The sequence below is a fragment of the Lepisma saccharinum genome, chromosome 12 (assembly GCF_977018435.1).
Source record: "Lepisma saccharinum chromosome 12, izLepSacc3.1, whole genome shotgun sequence".
Lineage (NCBI taxonomy): Eukaryota > Metazoa > Arthropoda > Insecta > Zygentoma > Lepismatidae > Lepisma > Lepisma saccharinum.
In genome coordinates this window covers 67,245,876-67,267,624 of record NC_139240.1, presented here as the reverse complement: position 1 = coordinate 67,267,624, position 21,749 = coordinate 67,245,876, and the positions used below count along the sequence as shown (strand labels likewise).

General features: G+C 40.9%; 1 protein-coding gene across 1 annotated transcript in view; it reads right to left on the bottom strand.

The window, feature by feature from the left end:
• Nucleotides 1-21,749, bottom strand: part of LOC145996189 (rho-related GTP-binding protein RhoE-like) — a 209,789-nt gene that overhangs the window by 39,367 nt on the left and 148,673 nt on the right. The gene's annotated exons all lie outside the window — the stretch shown is intronic.

Sequence of the window (21,749 nt, the reverse complement as noted above, 5' to 3'; positions counted from 1 at the left end):
TTACAGTATAGTGAATTTACATTGTTATATACCTATACTGGGATTTGATAAAATTGAATATTTGGAAAGCTAAAATTGTATTGAGTTGTGGTTAAGATCTGTTCACTCTGTTTCTCAAGAATTAAATTTTTGTATGCTTCTTGTAAAAAAAAAAATATTAAATAACGTACTGTGGCCATTCTCCATTCAGGATGAAGTCTGAAGCATTAATTTTTACATGCATTAAGAATTACAGCAAGTCTATATCTCCCGTTAAAGCACAGCTTCAGCTTTCATAATAACCGGCCTCGTGGTAAGGGTTTTTCATTGAATAAAAATATCTACTTTCTTAATTTCCAACAAACTATACCTAAGTAGGCGGCGAATAAATAAATGTTAAGAAAAAGGAAAGTAAGGTAAAGAAAAAGTCATGATAAAATCAAGAATATAGGATATGTTATTTTGATAGACACCCTGTATTAGTTATAATAATAGCTTAAAATTGCAACTTTAGAAGGCCTTAGTGTTTTAAAAAACTGAAAATTAGTACAAAATAATATCTGATATATTGATTATGGTTGTACTCCTTGTAGAATTTAGTTTGCACGTACTTATTTTAAAAATTTCGACATCTGATAGTCATTTTTTTTTAACTTGGAAAACATATATGAGTACGTTACAAATAGTGATAATATTTTATTATTAGTTCGGTATGTACAACTTGCCTTTTTAAAAGACCTTATCGCCATTGTCGCACCTTACGTTTGCAACAAGATACGAGCAGTAATACATAAAGTCAACTTGGGTGGTCATTTGAATTAGGCACATGGAACCGTTTACCTTCCTGGCCTCCTCGATCGCCGGAAATAAACCCGTGATATAATAGGTTTATCAATAAAAGCCCGTTTATCAATTCAAGGCGTAATACAACGACAATGTTCAGCAACGCATCAAATTAAAAGCCACAAACTACTGCAACGTGTGCAGAAACAATAATTTATTTCGAAGATTGTTCGTGTGTTTCCACAGGATGTGAGCAATGGCGACAGGAACTCATATGATGAATAACAAATGAGATCTTGTGATTGATATTGGATATGGTTTTCAAGGACGAACCCCGACTTTAAACTTCCAGTTTCAGAGTAATTATCATAAGCCTCAATATATTCCATATTTCTCATGACGTGAGTGCCTTATGTAATAGTTGACAACTAAACTGTTGTTGGGAAACATAAGAAAGATAGGGCGGAAAGTATTATTATTTATATTTGAAGTAGGGTTACACTTAAGCTTACAGTTTATTTTACATTGATTCTGTAACTATAAAAACAGATTTTTGCACTAGTAGTATACAGGGTGGTTCAAAAAGTCACTCAACACCCTCGGTACAAGGCCACTGCAGCGCGCAACATGGAAATGGTGATGACCAATCGTTATCAGGCCAAGGGTGAACCACATTGACGCCACCCATGCGGTCGGCGGCCATCTTGATGTTCGCCATCTTGAACTCAACTTTAGAATTTTAAATGGGAAGGGGGTGATATGATATATCAAATCAGGCTGGAATTTCACGAGAAATGCAATGGTGAAGGTTTTTTCGACGTATCTTTAACCAGTAAAACGTTATGACATAATTCTTGTACCAATTTGCTCCTTTTCGAGGTGTTACAAAAATGCCTTAAAATTTGTTTAGCGCATCGATAATGCATCGAGATCAAAGTGATGTCTAGGGAGAGAAATTCCCATGCCCTTGCACACGATTTTAATCGGATACATCCACGAAGAGTTGGGCATAACGAATTGTTGTAGCGAACAATTACAGTGTGATACTTCCATTGAATGAAAAGTCCTTCACAGTGGCAAGGCTACTGTTTATGTTCAAGGTGCAAGTTAATAAATAAAATATGCGACCCTTGTCATCCGATAACTAACTTTGGACAGAAACTGTCTCACAACGTTCCCGTAGCGTTCTGGTGTTCCTCCCTATTGAAAAAAACTCTGTAAAAAGTACCTTCTTCCATAAGCAAGGATGAAAAAACCTGTTTATTTAACAAATCCAAGTAGCCCTAAGCATATAAGGTTACGTTGATGGAAAATTTACTAACCAATCGCGTTCCACACAGCACGCCACGCCATTAACTTACCAGCACAAACCATTCAGCTTTGATCTGTCGAAAATGGGTTATCCGATAAAAAGCATCGAATATTCTGTTTATGAACTTCCTTATGAACATAAACATTAGCCTTGTCACTGTGAAGGGCTTTTCATTTAATGGAAGCGTCACACTGTAGTTGTTCGCGACAACCATTCATAATGCACAGCTCTTCATGGATGTATCGGATTAAATTCTTGTGCAATGGCATGTGAACTTCTCTCCCTAGACGTCACTTTGATCTTGATGCATTACCGATGCGCTAAACAAATTTTAAGGCATTTTTCTAACACCTCGAAAAGGAGCAAATTGGTACAAGAATTCAGTCATAACGTTTTACTGGTTAAAGATACGTCGAAAAAACCTCCACCATTACATTTCTCGTAAAATTCCAGCCTGATTTGATATATCATATCAACCCCTTCCCATTTAAAATTCTGAAGTTGTATTCAAGATGGCGGACATCAAGATGGCCGCCGACCGAGCGGCTGGCGTCATTGTGGTTCCCCCATGGCCTGGCAACGATTGGTCATCACCATTTCTACGTTGCACGCTGCAGTGGCCTTGTACCGAGGGTGTTAATTGAATTTTTGAGCCACCCTGTATAACAAGCTAAACCTGGGAATGCTCTATTGATTGATGACTGATTTGGTGTTTGAAGTCCACTTTATGCACAGTAAGGCTAATCGGGACTGGACCTACAGTTTAAAGTGGGATCCGAACCACTGTGCCATGTGCATCCACCGCGTATCAAACCTGAGACCCAGGGGAATGCTCTATATTCAATGAATTTCCTGTTTACTGGTGTTGAAGTGGAGTTTCATTTTAATAAGAATGAAACGGCACTTCTACGCCAGTAAACAAGAAATTCATTCAATATAGAGCATTCTGACTTCCATGTAATCATATTATTACACTACATATCTTACATTAAGAACTAAGAAATAATAGTTTTTGAAAGTGATAACAGTAGAAACGTTGATTAGAGAAATGCGTAAAGTGCTAGTTTGTTTGGTTGCTTGTTTAAACTGTAATACCAAAACGTTTAAGATCCAAGTGAAGTACTTCTGATGTCTAAACACTACAGGAGTACTGTGGTGCCATCTGGAGAAAAAAACAAATGCTGGTGAGAGATCATGCAATCTTTGGCAGGCAGCTGCTAGCTTCGTCAGATTCTTGGCGCGTGAGGAGGGGGTGCACTTTTCCAAAACTGAGACAAGTCTCCTCTCTCGAAAGTCTGAAAGCTGCTACACGAGATTAATATTAGCGCATGGGAAAGTAGACACTTGCCCCAGGAGCGATCTCGAGAAGACATTGACAAGTTGAGCGTTTAGTGGCAGCTGACGTACTTCTTCTTCCTTCCTCCTTACTTTTTTTCTCTCAAGAAACATCGCCGGGGTCAAATGCAATTCTCTGCGTTGGATCTGCAGCGCTGACGAGAAACCGTGTTCCGGAAGTACGTTTTTTCTTATCCTTTTTTTGCATGTCGCAGCTTGGAAACGAAAAACGTGGCGGCAAAATGACAATCTTCAACTCGACGATGCTTCAAATCCTTCGTCTCTCCGCGGTCAATCTCTCAGCACGCCTTCGTGGCACATCACTGCCGCGTAACCACAAAAACAAGGGAAAAAATACGACGCATCCTGGTAGGTGCTGCAACCCGCAATGCAATGGCATTGCGCGGGTTGCATAAGTGAAAGGATACATTTCGTGTTTCTTCATTTTTTTCTCATTTCTTATGGTTATGGCATGGATTTTCCTATCACTGTTATTCAGTTGTGACTTCTCGCTGAAATAAACATTAGTCATGTCAGTATTTGATTATTATTTTGATTCTTTTAAGGAAATTGCTCAGAGGAGAGACAAGAACATTATTTCAGTTTCAAATACAAATTTTCATTTCCTTGATGTTCTTTAGGACAACACAAAGACAGGGATGCTCTTTTCAAAGTAGCCAAAGGGCCTCCCCGATGGCGTAATGGTAACGTCGTCGCCTTGTAATCAAGGGGTCGCGGGTGCGATACATGGTGGAGGCCATTGCACAGTGGTTCGGATCCCAATTAGCCTATCTGTGCATAAAGTGGACATAAAACATCAATTCAAACTCAAAGAAACTTTTGTGTACAGTCAAGATAAATATAGTGTTGTTGCGGAATTATTGCTGAAATTCCTATATGATACCCGGTACTGAAAGACATATTATCCCCTAATTTTTATCGTAATCTGGTTTGTTTACGATATTATAAATCGTGGGATTTTTCTGTCAGTTTGAATGTTTCCATAGCAACACTATATTTCTCGTGACGGACTTTAGGTCTCAGGAGATACAGACTGTAGCTATATGGTAAAGTTCCAAGTGTCCTTTGTATGGTGGCACGAAGAGAGGGGATGCGGGCCACCCTCACGCGGCACAGCGCGCTACGACGCCAGGCGTCCCAAGTTCCTTCATCAATCTCATGATATCATCACTCATCCCCATCTTCGCGGTTAGCCAAAAATGGCAGAAAAGCGGAGTAAAATTAAACCAAATGAGTCAAATCAAAATCCATGCTGATCTACACAAGCATCCCTGAACCTAAGCCCTAAACTCGGCAAAGCATCCCCACAGCTAGGTATTTCCACTTTCGGCACTGGTTGCAAGGAACTAAACACAGATTTCGCGAATGCATTTGTGCTCTTTGACGCATGCAGGCTTCCCCAGGAAGGAACAGAAGACCGGATGTGGAAGGGAGGGGGGAGGCAAGATCGACACATGCACTCCACGACCCCTTTGGCATTGATTATCGATTTCTTGTTTGGGGCGGGGGGGGTGTAGGGTGAATCGTGTTGGCCTTCGGGCGAAAGAGAACCCGACCTAATCAATCAGAGTGGACACGTTCCAGTCCCCGATATTGCTGCGGGGGGCCGGGGGGGAGGGCGGTGCCTTCAGGATGCTACGAAATGGACCTGAAATCAAGTTATGTGCTTCTCCCAGTTCCTTCGCGATGACTTCGGACCATGCTTCGGCATCCAATTTAAGATCCTGTAGCTGTGTGCTCGTTGGAACGAGTATTTCTAATTATATGCATATTTCAGTAGAGGTATTTCCTGCTATTAACCATCTAGGGTTGCTGAGGGGGTGCGGAATGAAATTTAGGGGGTGCGATGTTGAAATTAATGGGAAAATGAAACATGCACGTTTGTTTTAGCCACTACATCAAATGCCAATCAACATTTAAGTAGGCTTCTATGAAAATGCCGATGATTTTAATAATTTTTGCTTCCTTGCTTTGACCCAGAAGTAAATGTGACTTCCCTTACAGATTAGTATCAATAGCTTGCGTGTTGTACACAATAATAGTGGTCTCTCTTCAATACTTAATACTATACGCTGACGACATGTTTTTCGTAAGCCATAACGTAAATGGCACTGCAACACAGAAAGAAACTGATTTGGTTGAATTAAGCTATTTGGTAACTAAACAAAAACATAGTAACATTTACTAAAGTTGGTAATGTTGAACAAACTCTTTGGTAACTACAAGCATATGTGCTCAATTACTAAAAAGCATTTAGTACTGATGAATAATAATTTGTTTGTCGTTTGTTTAAGCAAGTATTTGGTTGCCAGAAACTATTTTTGGTTACTCAAAAAACTTTTTTCCTCTGAAGAGTTACCAGTATTTCCGGTTGAAAATTGATTTTGAAAAACGGGTGCGGAAGACAATTAATTCGCACCCCTCTGGCGCCGCACCATGGTTTGGACATGCTCCACCCACTAACTGGTCCTGATCTCGAACCGCGAGCCTAGAGCGTCTGACTCCGATGCCGCTAACTCGGGTTCGATTCCTCATTTTATGTCGACCTCTTGGTATACCATCCCTGCAGTGGCGGCGATTGGGTTCCAAAACCTAGGGTGGGGGGGTAAAGACAGCATATTCCCCTTTGTAGATAAGGTTTAGCATAGTGCCGGGGCAGAAGTGGCGAAAAGTGGGCGGGGGCAACTTTCCCCCTTCGCACCCCTAAATCGCCGCCACTGCGATCCTTGCTATAGCACAAATGCAGCAAGTGGGTGTATGCTTGCGTTCTACATTCAGGAGCCATTTCCATTCACCGCATTGGAAACAAAAAACAGTTTTGTTTATTTTGGCAAGTGCATGGCCAGCTGGGGAAGAAGACTAATTAATCTCTGTGTATGTGGGTGGGTGAGGGTGTATGCATTTGGCTAAAGGGAAGAGTGCAGAGGTACAATGAACCAAATAAATGTTGTTTTTTGCCCATTTGCTGTGGATTACTTAAAACTGCATATGGGTCTGTTTAAAAGTACAAAAAAATGTTCAGTGTTCAAGCTTCACCTTCTAATTAGCCTCAAGTTAAATTTCACATAAATAGTAACAGTTGGGAGGTTGTTGGGTCTTCGTACCCATACATTGTTCATATCTCAACACCAACAACAATGCGATATATTTAGTTCGAGAGCCACCAATGCGATTACATGTAATTTTCTTCTTCATGAAATCCTAAAATTAGAACAACATGATTCTGTCGCTTTCAAAAATAATAAATATCAGTGGGATTCCATACATTCAGGCTAAATTGCAGTATTTCCAGGGCTCGTTCCTTTAAAATGATGCTTCAAGGAGCAAAATGTTCTTAGGAAATGTTAAGCGTTTGTTCAAGGCACTATTTCCTATATGGTGCATGCATATTTAATTCAGTCCAAAGACATTCGAGTATCCAACAAAAGAGGGCAGTGAGGTATAGTTTATGGAATTTCTACTCACGTTGCAGTTGTAGGTGGGTCTATAAATTAATTTTTAAGCCAGATAATGTCTATTAAAATTGTTGTTAATAACTGTTTTGATTTCCATGTATTTATTGTGAAGAATGGAAACGCTTGGTCTATTTCTCGAAACGTATAGTTCTTTTTGAATATTTCTTCTTTCTGTTTGTGTGCTTTGTGCAGTTAAGGAAGATCCCACGTATGACTCAAGATCCCGTCCAATACCACCTCCTTGTCATCCTCAAGGGTTGGAAGTGCATTTATCCACCCACCCCCACAGATTTTATCCGCGACACACCCCTAATATTAATCCCAAACGCCCCCGATTTGCGGTGGCCATATTTACCGTTACGTTCTCCTAAAATAGTACTTGTGCCTGCCCATACAAAAAAAAAGTGTATACGCATGATGAAAGAATTAGCCTGCGTCGATCTCGTCTCTGTGCACTTGCCCACCGACGCAGAACTCAGCGCCACTATCCATAAAAGATGGACCCGCATTTGCTGGCATCGGTTCCCACGATGACCATCACATATGTGCCTCCCCCTCGGGGGCCAGCTCACGCGTAGCGTGGGCCGTGAATGAGGCATTTTCGACAAACCGGTTCATTCATACTGCAGTCCGCAATCAGTGGCGACATCAGCTTCAACGATTCACTAACGTACATCACAAATTCTCTCGGGAATGTCTCTGCGTACGCCCACGCCGTTAGAAGCTACCATAACATTTACAATAATCTAATTAATTTACAAAAAACTGTAGACAACAGTTTTTTTTATTTAAATTTAAAAATTCTATCATGTACAAAGGTAGATAATGATTATCGTGCACTAAACGGAATCATTAAAAGTATACAGAATATTAATTAGTTTAACTATGTAATAATCGTGAATGCCTTAAAAACTGTCTTTTTTTGGTGGCAGTTGGGTGGTAGCGGAAATCGACTTGCTTAGATGGTGCAGTGGTAGTGCTCCTTACGCAAGTGGTTCGGAGTTCAATTACTCGGTGGAGGCATACTACACGGTTTTTCTACTCCACTTAACACTGTAGGTCCTAGTTTGAGGAAGAAGTTAATTATATAAAGTGTGGGCGAAGTGGAGTGGATGAAACCTCAAGAAGGAAGCGAATACACGAAGGATAGTTGAAGTGGAGAGGTTAAAACCTCAAAAAGGAAGCGAATACACGAAGGATAGTTGAAGTGGAGAGGTTGAAACCTCAAGAAGGAAGCGAATACACGAAGGATGGTTGAAGTGGAGAGGTTGAAACCTCAAGAAGGAAGCGAATACACGAAGGATAGTTGAAGCGGAGACGTTGAAACCTCAAGAAGGAAGCAAATACACGAAGGATAGTTGAAGTGGAGAGATTGAAACCTGAAGAAGCACGAAGAATAGTTGAAGTGGAGAGGTTGAAACCTCAGGAAGGAAGCGAATACACGAAGGATGGTTGAAGTGGAGAGGTTGAAACCTCAAGAAGGAAGCGATTACACGAAGGATAGTTGAAGCGGAGACGTTGAAAGCTCAAGAAGGAAGCGAATACACGAAGGATAGTTGAAGTGGAGAGATTGAAACCTCAAGAAGGAAGCGAATACACAAAGGATTGTTGAAGTGGAGTGGATGTAATCTCAGGAACGAAGCGAATACACGAAGGATAGTTAAAGGGGAGAGTTTGAAATCTCAAGAAGAAAGCGTATACGCGAAGGATGGTTGAAGTGATGTAGGTGAAACCTGAAGATGGAAGCGAATATACAAAGGATGGTTGAAGTGGAGTGAATGAAATCTCAGGAACGAGGCGAATACACGAAGGATGGTTGAAGTGGAGAGGTTGGAATCTTAAGAAGGAAGCGAATACATGAGGGATGGTTGAAGTTTGTTGGGTGAAACCTCAATAAGGAATTGAATACACGCAGGATGGTCGAAGTGGAGATGTTAAATCCTCAAGAAGGAATTGAATACACGAAGGATGGTCGAAGTGGAGATGTTGAAACCTAAAAAAGGGATTGAATACACGGAGGATGGTCGAAGTGGAGTGAGTACAATCTTGATGAAGTGGTAGTCTTGTAAAGGCTGAATGATGAAGTTGAACAAACAAGATGTGAATGAATAAATTGTTCTCGAAATTAAAAAGAGGAAGCATCGATAAAATATAACTGCCGACAAAGAGAAGAAATAAACCGTCGATGAAGCGCACTGTTTTAACATCTTCGTAGTGGAATAGATTAAATGAAGCAGACGAAAGCACCATGAAAGGCAGCTTGTCGCTGGAGACTTAGCAAAAGTTCGCTTTGAACCGGACCTGAGAGCAAGTGACGTTATCGCAACACAGCAGGGTCCATCCCGTCCACCTCAAAATCATCGGACACTCTCCATCATCCAGAACAATTGGTTTCCGTTATGAAATTAGCTGCAAACAACGACGATTCTCCCCCCTCCCCTCCCATACTTCCCCCGCTTGACTGTATTTCACGCCCCGGTAATTACGGCAAGGCAAACTTCATGAATAGCTCGCCCCCCCCCCCTCGCTCGATGACGTCCGTTCCGCCTCTAGCTCCGAATTCAGTGTTGCCACAATCTGAGGACAAAATTTCCCTTTCCAGGGGGAAAAATTTCCCTTTTTTGCCTTTACCTAAAGAAATCAAATAATTAACAGCAGTACCAGTAATTATCATTATTAGTAGTGGTGGTGGTAGTAGTAGTAGTAATAGCATTTCCGTTGGTCCATGTTCTCATGAATATAAAAAGAATGCTAAACAAATTTTTCATATTCATGTCAGCTTCATCGCTTTCTGGTCCGGTGTCCCAGGTTTTGAATCCTCCTCATCGTTGCTATTATCCGAAGGTGCAGAACAGAAATATAAATAGATTCACGCTTAGTCACAGGACCAGGAATAAGAAGGAATAGAAATAAATTTTAAAAATTAAAAATAAGGATATGAAACTGGAACTTAACATAACTGCAACAATGTAGAGTCAGATGTCTTAAAATTCCCCTTAAATTGTGATATTTTCCCTCCAATTTCCCTCTTCGCTTTAAAATTCTGTCCGAATATCCCTCCAAAAGGGAAATTTCCCTCCATGTGGCAACACTGGTTCCCATGCACAGGAAACAGACGAGCGACAGGAATCTGCTAGAACAAACTTTTCTGAAACCAAACGTGCAGAGAAATACGAGAGCAGGGGAGAAAAACAGGACTCATTGTTTGGCCTCGAGTGTTACATATTGGAACTGCGCCTGGTTGGATGGGAAATATCAGACATCTGAAATTCAGGGCTGTTAGTCTGCAAGGACCGACAAATAAGTGGTTGAAATAATAATGGAATGTTAAATAAACAATCTCAGTTGTTCGTATTGGAGAGAGGTGTGTATACGTTTTTTCAGGAGTACAATCCGATATGTGACATTTTCATAGTTAAAAGGTCAACCTAACCTTCTGACTAGTCAATGGTTCGAGTCGAAACTGCTGGGTATGTTTGCTCATGCCTTCTACGTGGGGGGTTGAAAAGTTGGGAATGTTTAAGGGTATGGGGAATACAGCTAACATAGGTACGCGTATACAAAGTGTCTTTTAATAGGCGAGAATAAAAACCAATAAAGTTTTACTTTTGCGAAAGAAGTGTGTGTGTGCAACTACACGCACGATTATTTATGAACATATCACAATATTGCGAGTGGTTCTTACATGGGTAAGTTACATTTATATTGACATGTTTATACGTCATCATAAGAAAGAAGTGCTTTAAGGGAGATGAAGAAAGCAGTAGAGGATGAGAGAAAGGAAGAGAATTAATGAAGCCGCAGGCAGAGAGAGAGAAAAGGAAAAAGATAAACACAAGTGAGAAACAGATAAGGGAAGATAACTATAAGAAGCAAGACAACACACACAAGCAGATAGAGAGAAAGAAGGAAATAGGGCGAGAGATACGAAAAGAAATATAGAAGAAAAAGCAAAAAGAGAGAGAAGAAAAGGAATAACAATGTCGATAGAGATAAAGAATATAGAAAAAAACTGACAGGGAGGAAAAACATAGAAAAAGAAAAGGCCAAGAAGAGATGAGGTAGTAAATACGAACGAATAGTAAGAAAAGGTCGAAAGCCGGAAAGAAGATAAGGAAAGAAAGATACAAGAGAGACCAATGAAAGGGAGGAAGAAGAAGTAGGTAATTTCTCCCTATTCCAAGGGAACGTACATGAGTTCTTATGATGAACACAATAACAAACCAAGTTGAAGAAAGAGTGCTGGAACCTTTCTTCACAGAAAAAAAAACACTGGGTATACCCTTATTTCAATTGTCGAAATGCGCTAAAATATGTAACAGAGCCTCAGGTATATTCTAACTCGTGTACTTTTCATGTGGCATTTGTGGCTCTTTAACAGTGGCGTATTCTGGATCTAATGCTCTTCCACCATGACACGTAGTCCTAGACTATGGAGGAAGGCAGCCGCGTTTCCCCTCCATGCACTCACTTCCCTTCTTAGGCGTTCATTGGCCGAGCCCTCGCTAGTCCAACTTGGCCAGATGACTTGTTCTTGTTGGCTCGCTGTGTGTAACACTGTGTATTTGGCTCGTTCTCTGCGACTTCAAGGAAGCCACGTTGCAAACTTACATGTAGCGAGCGGAAGTTGACGAAATGTCATCTTTTTTTCTGACATCTCGAACACGATGCCCATTAAATATACACAATATTACACTTCGTCTAGAACCCATTTTAAAGTGCATTTCTTGCCAATTTTCAGGTTTTAGGTAAATTTCCCCGATTTTCGGTATTTTTCCGTAATTTTTCGCAATATTCGGTGTATTGTTTCGTCATATTTTGTCACTTCTTTCATTTTGGTAGGTAATATTCTTGAGTCTATTCACCAAGGTGAAATATATATCTCGCAGGATTGCAATTTACGAGCAAAAGAAATGCTGAACTGGTGACAGTCTTTGTTGTGTTTGGGGAAACCAAATTTAAGACCAGATAAGGAGATTGCATTTTGTTTAATTTCCTTCTCATTTAAATTTTTAACCCGAAACTAACAAATTTAATGGTCATTTTTTTGCATTTCTTACGTCATTTTTCCCATTTCTTAGGACATTCTATAGGTCATACGAGGGTCATTATTTATATTTTGAGCCTAACAATGAAAAAACAGGAATTTGGCATTGAAAACTGCTTTATTGTTTTTCGAAGTATTCTCCTTTATGGTCAATACACTTTTGCATTCGTTCGAACCATTTGTCAAAGCAGTTTTTCCAATCTTCTTGAGACACCTCCATAATATGGTTTTTGAACGCATCAACGGCGTCTTCCGCCGACAAAAATCGTTGTCCACGCAATTTATTCTTGACATTCGGGAACAAGAAGTCATTGGGTGCCAAATCAGGACTGTTGACCCATCAATTCGATTTTTTGACTGTTCATAAAGTCGGTTGTTAGACGAGATGTGTGACAGCTGGCATTGTCTTGATGAAGAATGATCAGACGGCGTTTGTTTGTTTTCCGTATTTGACCGAAGACCTCTGGCAAACAAATTGTTGTGTACCATTCAGAGTTGACCGTTCTACGTTCCTCTAAAGGCACAGTTGCCACATGACCAGTTTTCCCGAAAAAACAGGCGACCATTTGTTTCGATGTGCTTCGAGCGCGAACAACTTTTGTTGGATTGGGTTCATCTTGAAACACCCATACAGTCGACTGCTGTTTACGTTCCGGCTCATATGCATATATCCATGATTCGTCGTCACCTGTTACAATCTCATGTACGTCTTTTGAAGCACCACGATTGTATTTATTGAGCATTTGTTTGCACCAATTGACGCGAGCGTCTTTTTTGAGTTTTTGTCAAATTGTGTGGGATCCAACGAGAACATACCTTTCTCGCAGCTAAATGATCATGTAATATTTTATATATGCTGGTGGAACTAATGCCTATGGTTGCCTCAATCTCACAGTATGTCACATGACGATCTTGCAGTATTAGGTTTTGCACAGCATCAATGTTTTCTTGAACAACAACTGATTTTGGACGACCTTAGCGAATCTCGTCGGTGAGCGAATGGCGGCCACGATTAAATTCGTTATACCAGCGTTTCACAGTGGCAAAGGATGGGGCTTCGTCGCCAAATGTGGAAGTAAGTTGATCGATGCACTCTTGTCTTGATAATCCACGTCGAAAATCGTAAAAAATCATCGCACGAAAATGTTCACGAGTTAATTCCATTTTATTGTTGTCGTGCAATCTCCAAGGCAACATAAACAACACAAATCAAGCTATTGAAGTACATGGTCAATAATGCCAGACGATTCCGTGCAAACGTCAAATCGCGCCTAACTTCAATCAGTGTTGCCAAGGCTCAAAATATAAATAGTGGCCCTCGTATACCTATATTTTTTAGGTCATCAACTTCCGCTCCCTACTTATAAGAAATCGGGTTGCCAACTCCAGGAATACCATCATCTTATTGAAATGAGCAATTTTATTCACAATTTCGAATCGATTTTTCTTCATATATTAAAAATTATTAACAATGTTGTCAATAAAAGTGTCACTACTACATTTCACTAAACGTAACATTTCTTGGCCTTCTATTTGAACCGGCATACGTTTCAAACTTTTTTTACATTCATGTATTGTCTGCATTTATATTAAGTTACATGTTCCTAGAGGAATTTAAGACAGCAACACTTCCATAAGCGCCAATGGAAATATCATGGAAGATGAGAGTAACAGCTCTGGAAATCTCGGAAGTTTTCCCACAAGTGACATGGTTGATATCCACATAGAATCGATTCATTATTCAGCGCCGGAAAAACTTTAAAAATCTCGTCTCGATGTTACAGAGGTCTCGTTCTCGGTCTCGTCTCGATAACACCTCTGCCCTGTGTGACATTGCCACACCTAATATACACCTGTCAACTGAAAGCATAACACATTATCGTTTATCACCTCTTGAGTTCAATAGCCCCTTTCTCATCTGCAATCACTTCCCATGCAGCGCACACTAGTATGAGTCAACAGCTTCCCCTCCACTACACAATCCCTGCTCGCCTTTACGGCTTACGGAAGCGGGAGGTTCCCAAAACACCACTTGTCCATCTCGTCTCTGCGTTCAACTGAGGGAAAATGAATCAACAGCAAGGAGAAAATGACATGGTTTGTTCAAGCACATGCGATACAAATCTAATGTCGAAATCTTGCTCAGGAACATATCGAGATACTTATTACTTAGGATTATGTTGAAATACGTCTCTGTAAAAGACCGTTCCGAGATGCGTCCCTGTGGAGAGCGTCACGAGATGCGTCCCTGCGGGGAGCGTCACGAGATGCGTCCCTGTGGAGAGCGTTACGAGATGCGTCCCCGTGGGGAGCGTCACGAGATGCGTCACTGTGGGGAGCGTCACGAGATGCGTCCCCGTGGGGAGCGTCACGAGATGCGTCCCCGTGGGGAGCGTCACGAAGCGACACGAGATGCGTCCCTGTGGGGAGCGTCACGAGATGCGTCCCTGTAAGGAGAGTCACGAGATGCGTCCCTGTGGGAATCGTCACGAGATGCGTCACTGTGGGGAGCGTCACGAGATGCGTCACTGTGGGGAGCGTCACGAGATGCGTCACTGTGGGGAGCGTCACGAGATGCGTCCCTGTGGGGAGCGTCACGAGATCGTCACTGTGGGGAGCGTCACGAGATGCGTCCCTGTGAGGAGCGTCACGAGATGCGTCCCTGTGGGGAGCGTCACGAGATGCGTCCCTGTGGGGAGAGTCACGAGATGCGTCACTGTAAGGAGAGTCACGAGATGCGTCCCTGTAAGGAGCGTCACGAGATGCGTCCCTGTGGGGAGCGTCACGAGATGCGTCACTGTGGGGAGCGTCACGAGATGCGTCACTGTGGGGAGCGTCACGAGATGCGTCCCTGTGGGGGGCGTCACGAGATGCGTCCCTGTGGGGAGCGTCACGAGATGCGTCCCTGTGGGGAGCGTCACGAGATGCGTCCCTGTGGGGAGCGTCACGAGATGCGTCCCTGTGGGGAGCGTCACGAGATGCGTCCCTGTGGGGAGCGTCATGAGATGCGTCCCTGCGGGGAGCGTCACGAGATGCGTCCCTGTGGGGATCGTCACGAGATGCGTCCCTGTGGGGATCGTCACGAGATGCGTCCCTGTGGGGAGCGTCACGAGATGCGTCACTGTGGGGAGCGTCACGAGATGCGTCACTGTGGGGAGCGTCACGAGATGCGTCTCTGTAAGCCAAGAGTCCAGGGTTTTCTATGACGTCACTGTGATCAGTAAATTTTCGTCATTACTATTCTCCATTTGAATGTCATAGCTTCCTCACATGCACCATATTCTTACGCGCAAGCATACTGCACAGTTGCCGTTAAAACAACCAATAGGTAGGGACATGAAGTTTTCGTTTTAACGATACCACTGAAAAGTTGAGGAAATATAAATAAAATGTTTAAAATGTATTTGGGTAGGAGACAAGTTTTCTGTGTTTCGAAATCGCGAAATAACGCGAATTATGTCATTTTTCAGAATAACACCGAACCTTGCACTTTAACGCGAAAAACACCGCGAGTTATGCCACTTCTTCTCTTCAAAAAGAACTACCTGAAGCACTAGCCTGTAATTTTTAGTCTAGCTGATTGATTGATTGATTTGGAGTTTTAAGTCCACTTTATGAACAATAAGGCTAATCGGGACTGGACCTACAGTTTAAAGTGGGATCCGAACCACTATGTGCCTCCACCAGGTATCTAACCCGGGACCCCTTGATTACAAAGCGACGACGATACCACGGCGCCATCGGGGAGGCCCAGTTCGATTCAAGAAAGTGTCACGCTTCTTTCATTGCAGTTTGCGCAGACATGACTGAGTGTTTAACCTCGTCCTGAAATATAATTGCCTGGGGGGGATATTCCCAGAAGGGAAGTTTCGTAGGAAAGGGAAAATTTTCATGGAAAAGCACCTGTTTCGATTCGGAGGGGAAAGCGTGTGTGTGTATGTGTACACAAAACTGTATTTTGAGGTCGCAGGGGGATTTTTTCGCATTGCTAGGAAAACATGATGTGTCTGTGTTCAAAGATTTGGGTGTTATCATTCAATAACATTTCATATTTAGTGGCTGATGAGATGAAATAGTTTTCCAAATGGAAGCAATTTGGTCCTTTCTAGTGCTCGGAAGTTGAGGAAATATCCTTTTTTTTTTCCTAGTGTCTGAAGAAGAGGCCTAACATGATACGAGTATATGTTCACTTTGGGTCATTGTAGGCGAGAAAAAGGTGGGTTTTATTTGTCCTTTTTTGCCTTATGCGGCGTTTTTTTGGCTTATTCGTCCTTTTTTAGCCATTTTTTAGGTCTTAACATCTTATTTTTGCAACTTGACCTTCTCTCGACTACGTTTTTACTGCCCATTCTCAATTCGAATCATCATCAATTCATCCATCACCTCTTAAACATCCTTTCTGTAGTACAGAAATAATTATATATAACAGTTGGGCTGAAAAGTTCGTAGGCTGACTCATAGATGGCGTTACTAGAATTAAATCCATGTGATTTTTACTTAGTACTAACCTTCAAAAGATACGTGTATAAATTTCACAGCTGCCGGATAATTAGTTCGTGAGATATAGCATTGTGAGTGAAGCAGCTTTTGTTATTGTGAAAAAATGGAAAAAAAAGAATTTCGTGTGTTAATAAAGCATTGCTTTTGGGCGAAAAAAAATACTGTTGAAGCCAAGGCTTGGCTTGATAAACATTATTCGGACTCTGCACCAGGAAAATCAACCGTTGAGAAGTGGTTTGCTAAATTTAAACGAGGCGAAATGAGCATCGAAGACGATGCACGCAGTGGACGCCCCAAAGAGGCTGTTACCGACGAAAACATCAAAAAAGTCCACAAAATAATTTTAAATGATCGTAAAGTGAAGTTGATCGAGATAGCTGAGACTTTAAAAATATCAAAGGAACGTGTTGGACATATTGTGCATGAATATTTGAACATGCGAAAGCTGTGTGCAAAATGGGTGCCGCGCGTGCTCACAATCGATCAAAAGCAACAACGTTTTGATGATTCGGAGCAATGTTTAGCGATATTCAACCGTAATAAACACGAATTTTTCCGTCGATATATTACAATGGATGAAACATGGCTCCATAACTACACTCCAGAGTCCAACCGACAATCAGCCGAGTGGACTGCCCGTGATGAACCGAATCCAAAGCGTGGAAAGACGCAACGGTCGGCTGGCAAGGTTATGGCATCAGTATTCTGGGATGCGCATGGTATTATATTCATCGATTACCTCAAAAAGGGCCAGACCATCAACAGCGATTATTACATAGCGTTGTTGGAGCGTTTAAAGGATGAAATCACGAAAAAACGGCCCCATTTGAAGAAGAAAAAAGTGCTGTTTCATCAAGACAATGCACCGTGTCACAAATCAATGAAAACGATGGCAAAATTATATGAATTAGACTACGAATTGCTTCCTCATCCACCATATTCTCCAGATCTGGCCCCCAGTGACTTTTTCCTGTTTGCAGACCTTAAAAGAATGCTCCCTGGAAAGAAATTTAGCACTGATGAAGAGGTAATCGCCGAAACTGAGGCCTATTTTGAGGATAAAGAGAAATCGTACTATAAAAATGGCATCGAAAAATTGTATGACCGCTATAATCGTTGTATCGCCCTCGAAGGCAACTATATTGAATAATAAAATCAAATTTTGTCAAAAAAATATTTTTTACTATGTTAGCCTACGAACTTTTCAGCCCAACTGTTTAAATATATATATATATATATATATATATATACCCAACTGAGGTAAGGTTTCCGAAGTCCTATTTCTGTAACCCTAGTGTGTACCACCAGAATTTTGTATTTTTTTATTCATTAAATATGTAATTAAAACTGAAGTTATTAATGAATTTGGATCACATTTATAAGTCCTTTTTTATATATTTAGGTCTTTTTTTTGGCAATTTATAGGTCTTCAACTTCCGAGTCCTAGTCATTTCTAACGAAGGTAAGTCATAATTATTTTGCAGTAAACCTAAAATTTGTTTCAATTCTCTAGAACTAAAAAAAATATGAAAATCTTAAAATTAGAAAGAACAGTAAAAATATATGTAAAAATATGACCGATTTAAAATTAATAACACCTAATTTCGCCATAAACCGCGAAAAATAACACCGAATTGAAGTAAAAAATAACATCGAAATTTAGGGGGAAAAACTAAAACTTCACGTCCCTACCAATAGGGTTTTTCTGCAGCCACAAGTTACTTTTTTATCCGCTGACTTTATTCTTGGAGGGTGACAGAGTGTGGAGTTTAACGTACCAGAAAAGCGTCATGGAGTCACTTTCGACTTATTATCGTGGGAAGGCGAACCAGTTTTGTTCCTCGCAGTTAGTAAAGCTTTGTTTATGCAAGATAAAAACTCGTCTTGACCCTGTCGCGTGATCATAAAGCCAAAAATACATGTCTTGTCTTGTCTCCTCGGATGCAAAACCAGTTTCATTCAGTCGTTTCTAAGATGGCGCATGCTACTCGGCAAATCAGGTCTTGTTTCACGATTGATCAACTTCGCCTACATTGACAGGCCTTCTTCCCACTCCCACCAGCAGGAGGTCGTTATCTTGTACAACAAAGTGTGTATATACAGGGTGTCTCATAAGTAATAGCGCAAACTGACACAGGTAAAAGTACACGATAATAGAAGCAAAAAAGTCTCAGTAAACATGGGTCTGCAAACGAGCCGTTTTCGAAATAATCGCGAATGTGTGATTACAAGCCGCCACTGACTTCGTTTGTAAACGTCGTCCTAGTTGGTAAAATGCTAATAACGTGTGCGAACGTGTGGATACAAGCCGCATTGATTGCATTTTGTTAACACAGAGTGCTTTACTCCTTGCGCGTTCCGAGGTTTGCTCTTCGTTTGCAAAACAGAACATTTCCGAGAGGTAGTGTTGTAATCAAACAGGATGGATACAATCCGTACACAGTCTAATCGTACTGTGGGAGTCACTTTTCTTACTGTATTATTAGCATTTTACCAACTAGGGCGACGTTTACAAACAATGAAGTCAGTGGCGGCTTGTAACCACACATTCACGATTATCTCGAAAACGGCTCGTTTGCAGACCCATGTTTACTGAGACTTTTTTGCTTCTATTATCGTGCATTTTCACCTGTCAGTTTGTGCTATTACTTTTGAGACACCCTGTATATTTGAAACTTCTTTTTCTGCAGGGTGCCTCAAAAGTAAGGTTATATTCGTTTCGACAACAGACATCTCGAAAACTGCTGAGGGTAAAAAGTGAAGAGAAGATTTCGCAGGAAAATAGGTTCTTGCGATGTCTCAATTAGTTTCTCCATGTATTCTTACGAGCCCAGTCCCTGGTAGAGTGGTTAGCACAGCGACGCCAGGGGTCCCGGGTTCCAATCCCAGCCTGGGTGTTCATTGTGGCGGAAAAGCGGAACAAAAATATACAAAATAACAAAAAATCCGTAGTATACTCCATCCCGGTAATGTGTGGAGTAAGCGAACGAAAGGAAGTCTGCCCAAGTAGTGATTCGATGGGGAAGTGAATGCGTGAAGCGGAAAATTCGGCTGCAGCTAGCAGCAGCGCCTACTGCTTCCCTCCCCACTCGCTTTCTCCCCTTGTCTTCCGTTATGCGCAGCCTTGCTCCACATATCCCTGGGACAAAGTATATGTGACTAATAAACGATGAACATGGTGTTTTACTTGGAAGGAAGTTTGGCTTCGCACTTTCTGCCATATTGCAACGGCTATAGAGGGGTACTGATGACGTCACCAGAGAATCTAGGTTAGTTAGTAGGTCTCTGCTTGGGCGATCTCGTGGCTACCAGAATTATCCTTCTCTCTCTTTCCTCTTGTTTGTCTGTCTCATTCCCTCTCTCTGTTTCATTATCTCTCTCTTCTTGTTTGTCTGTCTCATTCCTTTTCTCTGTTTCATTATCTCTTTCTTCTTGTTTGTTTGTCTCATTCCCTCTCTCTGTTTCATTATCTCTCCTTGTTTGTCTGTCTCAATCCTTCTCTCTGTTTCATTATCTCTTTCTTCTTGTTTGTCTGTCTCATTCCCTCTCTCTGTTTCATTATCTCTCCTTGTTTGTCTGTCTCAATCCTTCTCTCTGTTTCATTATCTCTCTCTTCTTGTTTGTCTGTCTCATTCCTTCTCTCTGTTTCATTATCTGTTTCTTCTTGTTTGTGTCTCATTCCTTCTCTGTTTCATTATCTCTTTCTTCTTGTTTGTCTGTCTCATTCCTTCTCTCTGTTTCATTATCTCTTTCTTCTTGTTTGTCTGTCTCATTCCCTCTCTCTGTTTCATTATCTCTCCTTGTTTGTCTGTCTCAATCCTTCTCTCTGTTTCATTATCTCTCTCTTCTTGTTTGTCTGTATCATTCCCTCTCTCTGTTTCATTATCTGTTTCTTCTTGTTTGTGTCTCATTCCTTCTCTATTTCATTATCTCTTTCTTCTTGTTTGTCTGTCTCATTCCTTTTCTCTGTTTCATTATCTCTTTCTTCTTGTTTGTTTGTCTCATTCCCTCTCTCTGTTTCATTATCTCTCCTTGTTTGTCTGTCTCAATCCTTCTCTCTGTTTCATTATCTCTTTCTTCTTGTTTGTCTGTCTCATTCCCTCTCTCTGTTTCATTATCTCTCCTTGTTTGTCTGTCTCAATCCTTCTCTCTGTTTCATTATCTCTCTCTTCTTGTTTGTCTGTCTCATTCCTTCTCTCTGTTTCATTATCTCTTTCTTCTTGTTTGTCTCATTCCTTCTCTCTGTTTCATTATCTCTTTCTTCTTGTTTGTCTGTCTCATTCCCTCTCTCTGTTTCATTATCTCTCCTTGTTTGTCTGTCTCAATCCTTCTCTCTGTTTCATTATCTCTCCTTGTTTGTCTGTATCATTCCCTCTCTCTGTTTCATTATCTCTCCTTGTTTGTCTGTCTCAATCCTTCTCTCTGTTTCATTATCTCTTTCTTCTTGTTTGTCTGTCTCATTCCTTCTCTCTGTTTCATTATCTCTTTCTTCTTGTTTGTCTGTATCATTCCCTCTCTCTGTTTCATTATCTCTCCTTGTTTGTCTGTCTCAATCCTTCTCTCTGTTTCATTATCTCTCCTTGTTTGTCTGTATCATTCCCTCTCTCTGTTTCATTATCTCTCCTTGTTTGTCTGTCTCAATCCTTCTCTCTGTTTCATTATCTCTTTCTTCTTGTTTGTCTGTCTCAATCCTTCTCTCTGTTTCATTATCTCTTTCTTCTTGTTTGTCTGTCTCAATCCTTCTCTCTGTTTCATTATCTCTTTCTTCTTGTTTGTGTGTCATTCCTTCTCTGTTTCATTATCTCTTTCTTCTTGTTTGTCTGTCGCATTCCTTCTCTCTGTTTCATTATCTCCAACTATCTGTTACTGTACTATTTCCTTTTTTCCAGTTCTTTATCTTTCTTCCTACCTTTTCTCAATCTTTTCCTTCTCACCTTATCTATAACTTTCGCTATTGCTTAATTTCTACATCAGATTATCTCAATTTCTGTCTCTCGAAACTTAGTATATATATACACACAGGTATATGATATTCATATTTATAATGTAATTAAATGTAAAAGAAAATTCTAAATATTATTATTTAAAAGTACAGTATTGTTAAATGCATATAAAGGAATTAATTTCTTCTGTTCTTTCACTAACTGGTTGAAGATGACAATCAATTACAAAATAGCTGCAAAATTTTTATTATTGTATATTTATTTTTGTTTAGTTTTTGCAACTACAGGGTGAGGCAAAAGTCCGGCGCCACCCTTCTAATTTGAAAACGACTTGACGGAGGGCGATGAAATTTCGGATATGGGTAATTGGGGTA